This window comes from Sinocyclocheilus grahami, unplaced genomic scaffold, assembly GCF_001515645.1.
Source record: "Sinocyclocheilus grahami isolate Dianchi unplaced genomic scaffold, SAMN03320097.WGS_v1.1 scaffold39.1, whole genome shotgun sequence".
Taxonomy (NCBI): domain Eukaryota; kingdom Metazoa; phylum Chordata; class Actinopteri; order Cypriniformes; family Cyprinidae; genus Sinocyclocheilus; species Sinocyclocheilus grahami.
Window position 1 is genome coordinate 464001 of NW_015505218.1, and position 15263 is coordinate 479263.

Genomic DNA, 15263 nt, shown 5'->3' on the forward strand with positions numbered 1-15263 from the left:
CCCAGAGGCGGGGCAAGTGTCATTTACAGTAGAAAGTTGGCATGGAAACGGCTTTACTTGATGGCAACATGTGCTATGCTTTTTAAAAAACCATTCCTGAACACCGTGTCTTGCGTTTATAGAGACAAAGACACATTCTGTGTGAATGGCACTTTAGTGTGGTTTATGTTTCTGTTGAATTTCTCTCCTATGTTTTTTTTGTTTCTTAATAAATAATGTGATTATTATGAATTTACCTTGTTATCTTCTTCCTGCGTCTTGACTAAACAGGGATCCAAGATAGATGATTAAAACATCCTATTATTTCTAGTACCGGTTGTTTTGGCTTATCATAATACACAAAGTCCTGAAAATAGATCGAGTTATGATTATTAATAATAAATATAATTTAAAAATAAACATAAAAAGTCTTAAATGACAAAACTAAAAAACAAGTTTTTAAAAAAGCATTTTTAACAATATTTACATTTATGCATTTAGCAGACACTTTTATCCAAAGCGACTCACAGTGCATTCAGGCTGTACATTTTTTTACCAGTATGTGTGTTCCCTGGGAATCAAACCCACAACCTATTGCACTGCTAACACAATGCTCTACCACTGAGCCACAGGAACACAATATTTACAATAAGTATGCAGGCCCCCAATAGTGTAGCTTTCAATTTGACGTCCAAGTTGCTTGGAAACCTCAGCACAAAATCTGCTCCTGTATTTAGTACACTCTTAAAAATAAAGGTGCTTCACGATTCCATTGAAGAACCTTTTTGTCTAAATGGTTCCATAAAGAACCTTTAACATCTGAAGAACCTTTCTGTTTCACAAAAGGTTCTTCGTGGCGAAAGAAGGTTCTTCAGATTATAAAAAGGTAAGAAAGAGATGGTTCTTTAAAGAACCTTTGACTGAATGGTTCTTTGTGGAACCAAAAATGGTTCTTCTATCAAGCTGGCTAAGTATGCTCACAGTGATTGACTGTGTATGGGTCTCCAGGCAGCGAAACACAAATTTGCAGTTATTATTTTATGTTAATATGTTGAATTTTACGAAAAAATCATACTCTGTATATTGTATTGTTATATATCGTATTGAAAACACAATTAAATATTTACCATCTTATATTCTGCACAACTGGATATTTTAAAACAGTGGACAAATCAGAAATCCCCAGAGGCGGGGCAAGTGTCATTTACAGTAGAAAGTTGGCATGGAAACGGCTTTACTTGATGGCAACATGTGCTATGCTTTTTAAAAAACCATTCCTGAACACCGTGTCTTGCGTTTATAGAGACAAAGACACATTCTGTGTGAATGGCACTTTAGTGTGGTTTATGTTTCTGTTGAATTTCTCTCCTATGTTTTTTTTGTTTCTTAATAAATAATGTGATTATTATGAATTTACCTTGTTATCTTCTTCCTGCGTCTTGACTAAACAGGGATCCAAGATAGATGATTAAAACATCCTATTATTTCTAGTACCGGTTGTTTTGGCTTATCATAATACACAAAGTCCTGAAAATAGATCGAGTTATGATTATTAATAATAAATATAATTTAAAAATAAACATAAAAAGTCTTAAATGACAAAACTAAAAAACAAGTTTTTAAAAAAGCATTTTTAACAATATTTACATTTATGCATTTAGCAGATGCTTTTATCCAAAGCGACTTACAGTGCATTCAAGCTGTACATTTTTTTACCAGTATGTGTGTTCCCTGGGAATCAAACCCACAACCTATTGCACTGCTAACACAATGCTCTACCACTGAGCCACAGGAACACAAAATTTACAATAAGTATGCAGGCCCCCAATAGTGTAGCTTTCAATTTGACGGCCAAGTTGCTTGGAAACCTCAGCACAAAATCTGCTCCTGTATTTAGTACACTCTTAAAAATAAAGGTGCTTCACGATTCCATAGAAGAACCTTTTTGTCTAAATGGTTCCATAAAGAACCTTTAACATCTGAAGAACCTTTCTGTTTCACAAAAGGTTCTTCGTGGCGAAAGAAGGTTCTTCAGATTATAAAAAAGTAAGAAAGAGATGGTTCTTTAAAGAACCTTTGACTGAATGGTTCTTTGTGGAACCAAAAATGGTTCTTCTATCGCATCGCGTGAAGAACCTTTTGAAGCACCTTTATTTTTAAGAGTGTACACTGCATGAGAAAGGTTTGACAATCGTGCCAAATGGTCTTTCTGTCTCTTCCCTGTTCAAAGAAACCAGCTGTGGTCACAGTATAAGACAGGCAATTACAAAACACATCAACCCATTAAGCATTCACGCAGGTTACTAGCTACGTTTCACAATATATCTGCATAAATATGACCCAAAACATATTTTGTGCATTGCTCAAGTATGTGAATCTTTGCTTTCAGTAGCTGCTTTTTCAGCAATAACTGCAGGTAAATGTTTCTTGTAACTTCTGATCAGTCCTGAACAATGACTTGTAGGAAATTGAGCCCATTCCTCAGTACAGAACCGCTTCAACTCTGTGATGTTGGTGGGTTTCCTCCTATGAACTGCTTGCTTCAGGTCCTTCCAGAACATTTCAATTGGATTAAGGTCTGGACTTTGACTTGACCATTCCAAAACATTAACTTTGTTCTTCTTTAACCCTTCTTTGGTAAAACGACTTGTATACTTGGGGTCGTTGTCTTGCTGCATGACCCACTTTCTCTTCAGATTCAGTTCTTGGAAAGATGTCCTGACATTTTCCTTTAGGATTTGCTGGTATTATTCAGAATTCATTGTTTCATCAATGATGGCAAGTCATCCTGGCCCAAACCATGATACTGTCACCACCATCTTACACAGATGGGACAAGGTTCTTATGCTGGAATGCAGTGTGTTCTTTTCTCCAAACACAACACTTCTCATTTAGAACATTCTATTTTGGTCTCATCTGTCCACAAAACATTTCCCCAGAAGTCTTCTGGTTTGTCCACATGATCTTTAGCAAACTGCAGACAGGCAGCAATTTTCTTTTTTGGAGAGCAGTGGCTTTCTCCCTGCAACTCTGCCATGCACACCATGTTGTTCAGTGTTCTGCTGATGATGGACTCATGAACATTAACATTATAGCCAATGTGAGAAAGGCCTTTAGTTAGCCTTTACCACTCCTGGGGAGGGTAACAGTGGTCTTGAATTTCCTCCATTTGTACACAATCTGTCTGACTGTGGATTTGTGGAGTCCAAACTCTTTAGAGATGATTTTGTAAGCTTTTTCAGCCTGATGAGCAACAGCAACTCTTTTTCTGAGGTCCTCAGAGATCTGCTTTCTTCGTGCAATGATACACTTCGGCCTTGCTTACACTGTCAGTTAAATGTGACCCAATTCTGATTTTTTGCTCATATGTGACAGAGATCGGATGTGTTCTGTGACCGTGTAAACAGGAAAAGAAAAACGCATGCATTCAGATATTTCGAGATGGGTTTCAGGCCTCATTTATATGTGGAATTAAATCAGATATAAATCAAATATGTGCCAATGCGTAAACAGGCAGATTGGATTTTCTGAGGCATTGCGTTCTGTATGTCATTAAAACTGTGACAATTTGGTACTTCTCCAAATGACAACAACACAGGCAAACATGGCGGAGGTATGGCAAGTGTAAACACATGAATCGGATATGGGTCACAATTGAAAGATGGTGTAAATGGACAGTCAAAACAATCAGATATAGGCAACAAATTAAAATTGGGCATCAAGACCTGCAGTGTAACAAAGGCCTTCCACAAAGATGATAAAACAGGGCAGGCAATGACACCTGATAGTCCTCAGAACTGATAATAACAATAATATGTTTAATTTCTATAGCACCTTTCCCAGGCTCAAGGACGCTTTACAAGGTACACCAACACAGCAAATACTCATCACAAAGAAACAATTTAAGTGGACATTGGACATTTGCCCAATTCAATAATGCAGTTGCATATAACACAGCTTATGTAATAAAGACAAAGAAAAAGAAAACAAATGGGACAAATACACAATGCTATTTAGTGATAGTGTTGATTAAACAAATATGTTTTAAGCTTTTGATTTAAATTCACTGAAAGAGGTGACTGTTCTGAGTGCCAGAATTCCAAAGTTTGGGTGCCGTGACAGAAAAGGACCTGCTGCCCATTGAAGATAGGCACGCAAAGAAGTTCTGAACTAGAAGACTGGAGTGAGCGAGAATGAATATAAGAAGAGAGTAGGTCGGAAAGATAGGAGGGAGCAAGACCTTTGAGTGCCTTAAAGGTGAGCAGAAGAATTTTGTATTGCACACAAATTGATACAGGCAACAAGTGAAGATTAAATAGAATAGGGGTGATGTGAGCAGATTTTTTTCTGGAAGTTAATAGTCTGGCAGAGGAATTTTGAATGTACTGCAGATGAGAGATGGAGTGAGCTGGTAAGCCAGAAAAAAGAGCATTACAATAGTCAAGGCGAGCGGTAATAAATGCATGCACTAATGATTCGGCATCTTTTCTACTGAGGAAAGGACGAAGTTGCGCAATTCGATGTAGCTGGAAAAAAGCAGTTTTGGAGAGTTTGCTGATGTAGTCATCTAAGGTCAGTGATGGGTCTAGAATGATACCTAAATTTCTAACAGTATAGAAATAGTGTCAAGATCAAAGCTAGAAACATTAAAAATTTCAATTTTACTCAAGTTCAAACTAAGAAAATTTGAGTGTAGACAGTCTTTTAACTCACTGACACATGAAGATAAGGCTCTGCTTTCTTCGTGCAATGATACACTTCGGCCTTGCTTACACTGTCAGTTAAATGTGACCCAATTCTGATTTTTTGCTCATATGTGACAGAGATCGGATGTGTTCTGTGACCGTGTAAACAGGAAAAGAAAAACGCATGCATTCAGATATTTCGAGATGGGTTTCAGGCCTCATTTATATGTGGAATTAAATCAGATATAAATCAAATATGTGCCAATGCGTAAACAGGCAGATTGGATTTTCTGAGGCATTGCGTTCTGTATGTCATTAAAACTGTGACAATTTGGTACTTCTCCAAATGACAACAACACAGGCAAACATGGCGGAGGTATGGCAAGTGTAAACACATGAATCGGATATGGGTCACAATTGAAAGATGGTGTAAATGGACAGTCAAAACAATCAGATATAGGCAACAAATTAAAATTGGGCATCAAGACCTGCAGTGTAACAAAGGCCTTCCACAAAGATGATAAAACAGGGCAGGCAATGACACCTGATAGTCCTCAGAACTGATAATAACAATAATATGTTTAATTTCTATAGCACCTTTCCCAGGCTCAAGGACGCTTTACAAGGTACACCAACACAGCAAATACTCATCACAAAGAAACAATTTAAGTGGACATTGGACATTTGCCCAATTCAATAATGCAGTTGCATATAACACAGCTTATGTAATAAAGACAAAGAAAAAGAAAACAAATGGGACAAATACACAATGCTATTTAGTGATAGTGTTGATTAAACAAATATGTTTTAAGCTTTTGATTTAAATTCACTGAAAGAGGTGACTGTTCTGAGTGCCAGAATTCCAAAGTTTGGGTGCCGTGACAGAAAAGGACCTGCTGCCCATTGAAGATAGGCACGCAAAGAAGTTCTGAACTAGAAGACTGGAGTGAGCGAGAATGAATATAAGAAGAGAGTAGGTCGGAAAGATAGGAGGGAGCAAGACCTTTGAGTGCCTTAAAGGTGAGCAGAAGAATTTTGTATTGCACACAAATTGATACAGGCAACAAGTGAAGATTAAATAGAATAGGGGTGATGTGAGCAGATTTTTTTCTGGAAGTTAATAGTCTGGCAGAGGAATTTTGAATGTACTGCAGATGAGAGATGGAGTGAGCTGGTAAGCCAGAAAAAAGAGCATTACAATAGTCAAGGCGAGCGGTAATAAATGCATGCACTAATGATTCGGCATCTTTTCTACTGAGGAAAGGACGAAGTTGCGCAATTCGATGTAGCTGGAAAAAAGCAGTTTTGGAGAGTTTGCTGATGTAGTCATCTAAGGTCAGTGATGGGTCTAGAATGATACCTAAATTTCTAACAGTATAGAAATAGTGTCAAGATCAAAGCTAGAAACATTAAAAATTTCAATTTTACTCAAGTTCAAACTAAGAAAATTTGAGTGTAGACAGTCTTTTAACTCACTGACACATGAAGATAAGGCAGCCATCGAATGGGTAGAATCTGGCTGACAAGCAGTATACAGTGGGTACGGAAACTATTCAGACCCCCTTAATTTTTCACTCTTTATTATATTGCAGCCATTTGCTAAAATCATTTAAGTTAATTTTTTTCCTCATTAATGTGCACACAGCACCCCATATTGACAGAAAAACACAGAATTGTTGACATTTTTGCAGATTTATTAAAAAAGAAAAACTGAAATATCACATGGTCCTAAGTATTCAGACCCTTTGCTGTGACACTCATATATTTAACTCAGGTGCTGTCCATTTCTTCTGATCTGTCATCAACATCCAGTTAAAATCATGCAGACGAATTATTTGGCCAAGAGGCTGAATGTAGAGGATGAATAATAATGGTGCGAGAATTTAACCCTGGGGAACACCCTGTTTGAGCGAGACAGTGGGAGATTTGGAATTGTGCAGTGAGATGTAGTATTGCCTATCTGTGAGATATGAGAAGAACCAGGATAATGCAGAACCTGAGATGCAAAACTCTGCAAGGCGAGAGAGTAATATCTTATGACAAACAGTATTGAAAGCTGAGCTGAGCTGCCCGAATCACCAGAAAGTAAGAGATCACTGACGACCTTTACCAGAGCAGTTTCCGTACTGTGCTGTGAGCGAAAACCAGACTGAAAAATATCAAAGAGATTGTTGTGGGCTAGAAATGACTGCAGCTGAGAGACAACAGACTTCTCCATAATTTTTGATACAAATGGCAGGTTAGAAATTGGACAGTAGTTAGATTAACTTTCAGGATCCAGATTTGGTTTTTTGAGAATAGGGGTAACAGCAGCAGTCTTGAGTGAGACCGGAACAGTGGAATAAATAAAAGTGAAGTGAAGTGACATGTGGCCAAGTATGGTGACCCATACTCAGAATTAGTGCTCTGCATTTACCCATCCAAAGTGCACACACACAGCAGTGAACACACACCCGGAGCAGTGGACAGCCATTTATGCTGCAGCGCCCGGGGAGCAGTTGGGGGTTCAGTGCCTTGCTCAAGGGCACCTCAGTGTAATTGAAGCAATTGAAGGTGGGAGAGAGCACTGTACATTCATTCCCCCCACCTAAAATCCCTGCCGGTACAAGACTCGAACCCACAGCCTTTGGGTTATGAGTCCGACTCTCTAACCATTAGGCCACGACTTCCCATGACATGTTGATGAGGTGTGACATGTTGATGAGGTGTGAGATTGGGGCAAAAATAACAGAGGAACAGTGTTTCAGGAGGAAAGTAGCTGCAGGGTCTAGCCGGCTTGAAGAGGAATTCAGTTTCTGTATTAAATCAGTATACAGATGGATTTGTCAAGGTAAAGGTAGTCAATGATTGGGTAGACTGAATTTGCCCACAATTAGAAATAGTCGGTTCCTCACCAAAGGTCCCACATAAAACATCCAACTTTCCCTGAAAGTGGTGCAAGAAAGTACAACACAAATCACCAGATTCATGTTGGCTGATACTATGATTTGGTGCCTGGATTAGTTTGATTACCATGCTAAATAGTGCTTTAGGCCTATCATTAGCTTTGTTAATGATTCTGGAGATATAAGAAGAGCGGGCTGCGTTCAGGGCAGTTTTATAGTACTTAATATAGTCAGAATAAACAAGATAATGGACAGTTAAACCCGTTTTCCTGAAAAGATGTTCATGTTGTCTGCATTTTGCATTCATAGCGCGAAGCTCTGCATTAAACCAAGGAGAGGAGTGAGACATGGGAACAGACCTGGTCCTAATTGGAGCATACTCATCTAAGATGTTAGCAATAAGAGAATGGTACATATCATAATTCATAGATGGACAGGTAGCAGAGAATGTACTGATATCAACAGCATTTACACGAAGATATGAAATGGTTATGTTATCAGTGCATTTGGCTGGACAGATTAAAGTAAAGTAAAAAATAATAAGCTTGTGGTCAGAGATAGGAATAGCCAAACCACTGACGGAGATATTATTCAAACCAGATGTACAGACCAGATCAAGTGTATGACCATGAGTGTGAGTTGGAAAGTTAACATTCTGAATAAGATCGAAGAAGTCCAGTACAGTCATTAGTTGAGTAGTATTAGAGCAGACACATGGACGTTAAAGTCACCAAGTATGATAACCTGGGATGAAACAGCACAGGCTAACGTTAGTAATTCACTGAGTTCTGAGAAGAATTCAGTTTGCTGCTTGGGTGGTCTATAAATCAGGATAATTATGAGGGGGCATTTTAAGCCAACCTTCATAACAATAAACTCAAATGTCGTAGTATTATGAAAATTCAGTTTGGTAAGTGCTATGGAGTCACAATAAATAACTGCAAGACCACCCCCTTTGCTAGTTGAACGCCGTTTAGACAGATATTGATATCCGGTCGGTGTAAGCAGATTTAGATGCAAAAAAGTCATTTGGTGACTACCAAGTCTCTGTAAGATATAACATATCCTTGTTATTGTCAATAATTTGTTCGTCAATAGGAGCCTTTGTCAGAGATGGAGCGACAATTAAGAAGAGCACAGTGTTTCTCCGATATGCTGCTTGTGGAGGTAACGTTATCCTTGTAGTCGATCCTATTTATGTTGACAAGTGACCGCAGAGTTCGACAGTCCCTTTGAGAACGTTTCAGCTATTCAGAGCCCTGTTGCTAGACCAGACGCACGGAATCACAGTAGATGACGGCTGATGAATACTGAAAATCCTTCTAGATAAGCAATGTAAATAATGCGGGCGTCGAATGATACCAAGTGAACGGCAGTGTTTGTACATCGCGGAGTCAAGACACAGGTGACCATTTAGAGCCTTTAGCCATAGGAAAGCCAGCAATCAGCAAAACCACGTTAGCCTGAACCACAGTCATCACAGCATCTACAAAAGCTCACTGAGAGGAAGGCTACCCGACCAGACAGTAAGTCAGTAGACTAACTGATAAGAAGAGTGTTAGTGTAACCCCTCTCTCCCGGGTCCTCACCGCCACACCTCATTCTCGCTTCAAGTGGATCTCGAACCCAGGTCTCCGGCATGGGAGGCAGACACACTAACAAGGAGGCTAAAGAATGAGATCAGGGGAGTGAATGGAGGATCGAAGAGGTAGAGGGATCTCAGTAAACTGACAACCAAAAAGTTCCCGGCGCCAACAAAACACGTCAGGTTGAAGCAAGGAAGTAAAAAACAGATAGCAGAGTAGTATCCAAGAAGCCAGAGGAATTCACGGCAGATCCAACAGTAGTCCGAACAGTAGTCCAAAAACAAAAAAAAGTAAAGACAAATGCAAACAAAACAAACAGCCCAGCATGGAGCAGCAACCAGGCACGCACAGCGTAGCGTACCCACAACCGGAAGTCCATAGAAGTGATAGTGATGGACTGATGGACTCTAATTTTGCCTTCAAATTAACTGCTAATTCTCTTGATTCACATACTTTTGCAGCACACAGATATGTAACACTGGATCATTTTTCTCAAATAAATGACAAATAATTTTTTTTGTCTCATTTGTTTGATTGGGTTCTCTTTGTCTACTTTCAGGAGTTGTGTGAAAATCTAAATATGTTTTGGGTCATATTTATGTAGAAATATAGAAAATTATAAGCAGCACTGTACACTCTTAAAAATAAAGGTGCTTCAAAAGGTTCTTCACAGCGATGCCATAGAAGAACCATTTTTGGTTCCACAAAGAACCATTAAGTCAAAGGTTCTTTAAAGAACCATCTCTTTCTTACCTTTTTGTAATCTGAAGAACCATCTTTCGCCACAAAGAACCTTTTGTGAAACAGAAAGGTTCTTCAGATATTAAAGGTTCTTTATGGAACCATTTAGACAAAAAAGTTCTTCTATGGCATCGTGAAGCACCTTTATTTTTAAGAGTGTATATATAGATATAAACAGGCCTATATGGATTTAAGATTTAAAGCTTAAGCTTCATTCTTTAAAAAAGCAAATAAGACCATGTTAGCTCTTACATTTAAAGCCAAAGAACCATGTTTGTGTGTGTGGGTCAGGTGTTTTCCTTTACTGTATGCATCAAATTTCCCCAGAAATGTAACACAACCTGAAATCACCTACAACCAATGTCGGTCAGGAAACAAGGAAAATGGCTTGATAAGCAGGCTAGCAGAGTTAAAATCATAATCTAAAAATGCTAAAAGGTTTATGTGAAGGTTATGTTACAGGTGAAATAATAGAACATAACTTTAAATAATAAAAGTCAAATGGAAAATTGTAACTTGTATCTGAGTACATGTGCATCACCTCAAAGTTCTGATCCATGCAGCAGGTAAGAGGTACAAACGGTCCCACAATCTTAACTTCCGGTTCACCTTATTTATTCTGTACTGTGAATTTAGGCAGGCAAACAGGCCAGTTTTGTCGAACATGTCCGATGACAAAGCCTGGTGGAGACTGAACCTCCAGCTAAAATATACATAGAACATAAAATATACAGTACAATACACTCAAGGTCTAAACGAGAGAAGGATAATGTTCATACCTCATGTCTTCTGCAGCTGCTGCTGCAAACAAACGGATGCACCAGTCTGATGACCTCTTTATTATATTCATTAATAACATTCATTATGAAGGAATGACCTGGATAGAGATGCCTGCTACAATAATCACTGTCCTCAAGAATACTAAAAAGAACGTTCCCGACGTCATCCTTCACCTTATAACTGTTGTCAGCCTTTATTTCACAGCAAACTGTAAGAAATTAAAAAGGAAGGAAATTAGAGTGTTGCTTTTTTGGTTTCACCATATATTTCATTCATGAAATGCTGATGAACGAACCTTCGTCAAAACATTCGTCCGGATAGGTTCTTTGTAGACAAACAATTGATCAATCTAAAATTATTGCATAAAAATAACAGGAAATAACTGCATTTGTCAGAGTAACATATACATGACAGGGCTTGATGCTTACTTTTTTCCCCCCAAAGAGCACATGTGTTCATAATTTGAAAAATGTAAGAGCACATTAAAAAACTTTAGGGGCGCAGTGCACTAATTTATCAAATAAATTTATCAAATAACTCCTGTTTAAAACTGTATTTGTATATATATAACATATATGCTGTAACATATATACAGTGTATACTGTATATATATATATATATATATATATATATAGACACAGGTGACCATTTAGAGCCTTTAGCCATAGGAAAGCCAGCAATCAGCAAAACCACGTTAGCCTGAACCACAGTCATCACAGCATCTACAAAAGCTCACTGAGAGGAAGGCTACCCGACCAGACAGTAAGTCAGTAGACTAACTGATAAGAAGAGTGTTAGTGTAACCCCTCTCTCCCGGGTCCTCACCGCCACACCTCGTTCTCGCTTCAAGTGGATCTCGAACCCAGGTCTCCGGCATGGGAGGCAGACACACTAACAAGGAGGCTAAAGAATGAGATCAGGGGAGTGAATGGAGGATCGAAGAGGTAGAGGGATCTCAGTAAACTGACAACCAAAAAGTTCCCGGCGCCAACAAAACACGTCAGGTTGAAGCAAGGAAGTAAAAAACAGATAGCAGAGTAGTATCCAAGAAGCCAGAGGAATTCACGGCAGATCCAACAGTAGTCCGAACAGTAGTCCAAAAACAAAAAAAAGTAAAGACAAATGCAAACAAAACAAACAGCCCAGCATGGAGCAGCAACCAGGCACGCACAGCGTAGCGTACCCACAACCGGAAGTCCATAGAAGTGATAGTGATGGACTGATGGACTCTAATTTTGCCTTCAAATTAACTGCTAATTCTCTTGATTCACATACTTTTGCAGCACACAGATATGTAACACTGGATCATTTTTCTCAAATAAATGACAAATAATTTTTTTTGTCTCATTTGTTTGATTGGGTTCTCTTTGTCTACTTTCAGGAGTTGTGTGAAAATCTAAATATGTTTTGGGTCATATTTATGTAGAAATATAGAAAATTATAAGCAGCACTGTACACTCTTAAAAATAAAGGTGCTTCAAAAGGTTCTTCACAGCGATGCCATAGAAGAACCATTTTTGGTTCCACAAAGAACCATTAAGTCAAAGGTTCTTTAAAGAACCATCTCTTTCTTACCTTTTTGTAATCTGAAGAACCATCTTTCGCCACAAAGAACCTTTTGTGAAACAGAAAGGTTCTTCAGATATTAAAGGTTCTTTATGGAACCATTTAGACAAAAAAGTTCTTCTATGGCATCGTGAAGCACCTTTATTTTTAAGAGTGTATATATAGATATAAACAGGCCTATATGGATTTAAGATTTAAAGCTTAAGCTTCATTCTTTAAAAAAGCAAATAAGACCATGTTAGCTCTTACATTTAAAGCCAAAGAACCATGTTTGTGTGTGTGGGTCAGGTGTTTTCCTTTACTGTATGCATCAAATTTCCCCAGAAATGTAACACAACCTGAAATCACCTACAACCAATGTCGGTCAGGAAACAAGGAAAATGGCTTGATAAGCAGGCTAGCAGAGTTAAAATCATAATCTAAAAATGCTAAAAGGTTTATGTGAAGGTTATGTTACAGGTGAAATAATAGAACATAACTTTAAATAATAAAAGTCAAATGGAAAATTGTAACTTGTATCTGAGTACATGTGCATCACCTCAAAGTTCTGATCCATGCAGCAGGTAAGAGGTACAAACGGTCCCACAATCTTAACTTCCGGTTCACCTTATTTATTCTGTACTGTGAATTTAGGCAGGCAAACAGGCCAGTTTTGTCGAACATGTCCGATGACAAAGCCTGGTGGAGACTGAACCTCCAGCTAAAATATACATAGAACATAAAATATACAGTACAATACACTCAAGGTCTAAACGAGAGAAGGATAATGTTCATACCTCATGTCTTCTGCAGCTGCTGCTGCAAACAAACGGATGCACCAGTCTGATGACCTCTTTATTATATTCATTAATAACATTCATTATGAAGGAATGACCTGGATAGAGATGCCTGCTACAATAATCACTGTCCTCAAGAATACTAAAAAGAACGTTCCCGACGTCATCCTTCACCTTATAACTGTTGTCAGCCTTTATTTCACAGCAAACTGTAAGAAATTAAAAAGGAAGGAAATTAGAGTGTTGCTTTTTTGGTTTCACCATATATTTCATTCATGAAATGCTGATGAACGAACCTTCGTCAAAACATTCGTCCGGATAGGTTCTTTGTAGACAAACAATTGATCAATCTAAAATTATTGCATAAAAATAACAGGAAATAACTGCATTTGTCAGAGTAACATATACATGACAGGGCTTGATGCTTACTTTTTTCCCCCCAAAGAGCACATGTGTTCATAATTTGAAAAATGTAAGAGCACATTAAAAAACTTTAGGGGCGCAGTGCACTAATTTATCAAATAAATTTATCAAATAACTCCTGTTTAAAACTGTATTTGTATATATATAACATATATGCTGTAACATATATACAGTGTATACTGTATATATATATATATATATATATATATATGTGTGTGTGTGTTCTCTTAGTAGGGATGCACCAATACCACTTTTTACAGAACAAGTCCAATAGCGATACTTTCATTTTTGGTAGCCTAATCATTTATAGTGACACCAATACCCGTGTTTTCATTTGCATTTGTAATTTAAAAAAATACTAGGTACAGAAACCAAAAGTACAGTACAAATGCAAATACAGTACAGTTTGGGTCTGTGCAGCTCAAACTGTTTAATGCATGGTTCAGTCTGATTTGGTGTGAACTGGTTGTGTGTGTGTGTTCTCTTAGTAGGGATGCACCAATACCACTTTTTACAGAACAAGTCCAATAGCGATACTTTCATTTTTGGTAGCCTAATCATTTATAGTGACACCAATACCCGTGTTTTCATTTGCATTTGTAATTTAAAAAAATACTAGGTACAGAAACCAAAAGTACAGTACAAATGCAAATACAGTACAGTTTGGGTCTGTGCAGCTCAAACTGTTTAATGCATGGTTCAGTCTGATTTGGTGTGAACTGGTTCATCTAGTTCACTAAAAAGAACCGGTTCAAAAGAATTTGTTTGCGAACAGTACATCACTCTGGACCATTCGCCTGATGCTCTGGATTACAGGTAGGCTATAATGTTGTAAATATCGTTCAGTTTCTTTCATTATCCCTTTAACTGGTGCATAAATGATCCACAGATCAGCGGATCCTGGTACTGTTTCTGTTGAAAGAGGTCAAGTTTATCACTAAACAGTGTTTTCACTGAAGTAGTGAAAAATCTTTGCTGAGAAGAATGTGACAAAACAGTCCAGCATCCTTCATATAAAGAGGAGTGCTAACTTGCTTGATCAGTGCTTTAATATTTGCACAATTATCCAGATAAATGCTGAATTTACTATAAACCACGGCTTCTTGGAGCTTATTGCTTTAATTATAAACATATCCAGTCTTATCTGACCCAGGTCAAGGGCTCCATATGGAATGGGCAGCATGGGTTTGGGCAAGGTACAATTGTGGCTTCCTCTAGTGGAGCATAAACAGACAGTTTTGTTAAACAAGTTATTAAACACTGAAATATAAATGGATGTCATCCTTCCTACACAACATTCAGGTTTATTAACTTCATATCTGCAGATCACAACTTTCTTGTTCACACTTATAAGCTCCATAATACACTATTGTTCTTTTAATGCAAGACATATTTAAAAATGTAAGTTTTAGATTTAATACACTGGTTTTGTTTTCATAAGTGAAGTGCAATTAAATGTATTGAATATGCACTTGTAGTGTAAAACAATATGCTTACAGATAATAATATACACTGTAAAAAATTACCGTGAATTTAACGGTAAAAGACTGTAAAAATGCTACAGTAAAAACCTGTTAAATGGTTAACGGTAAATTCCCCTACTATATACGGTGAAAAACTGTATTGGACATTATATGTATTGGACATTAATTTTACGGTAGTATACCGTTTTTGGAAGTGGAAAAAGACCAGTGAATAACCGTAAATTGACATTCCCAAATTTGCATTACAAACTTTGCATACATTTCAAATTTGATGTTTTTTTTGTTGAAATAATTGTTTCCTCTTAGTTTTTTTCTTATCAGTTTTGTATATTAGGGTTGTGTGTTACACCTAATGTTG

The 15263-nt window shown here is 37.7% G+C and overlaps 1 pseudogene; it reads right to left on the reverse strand.

The window, feature by feature from the left end:
- Positions 1-262: 262 nt before the first annotated feature.
- LOC107581973 (phospholipid scramblase 1-like) lies at positions 263-13003 on the reverse strand (annotated as a pseudogene).
- Positions 13004-15263: the final 2260 nt, after the last annotated feature.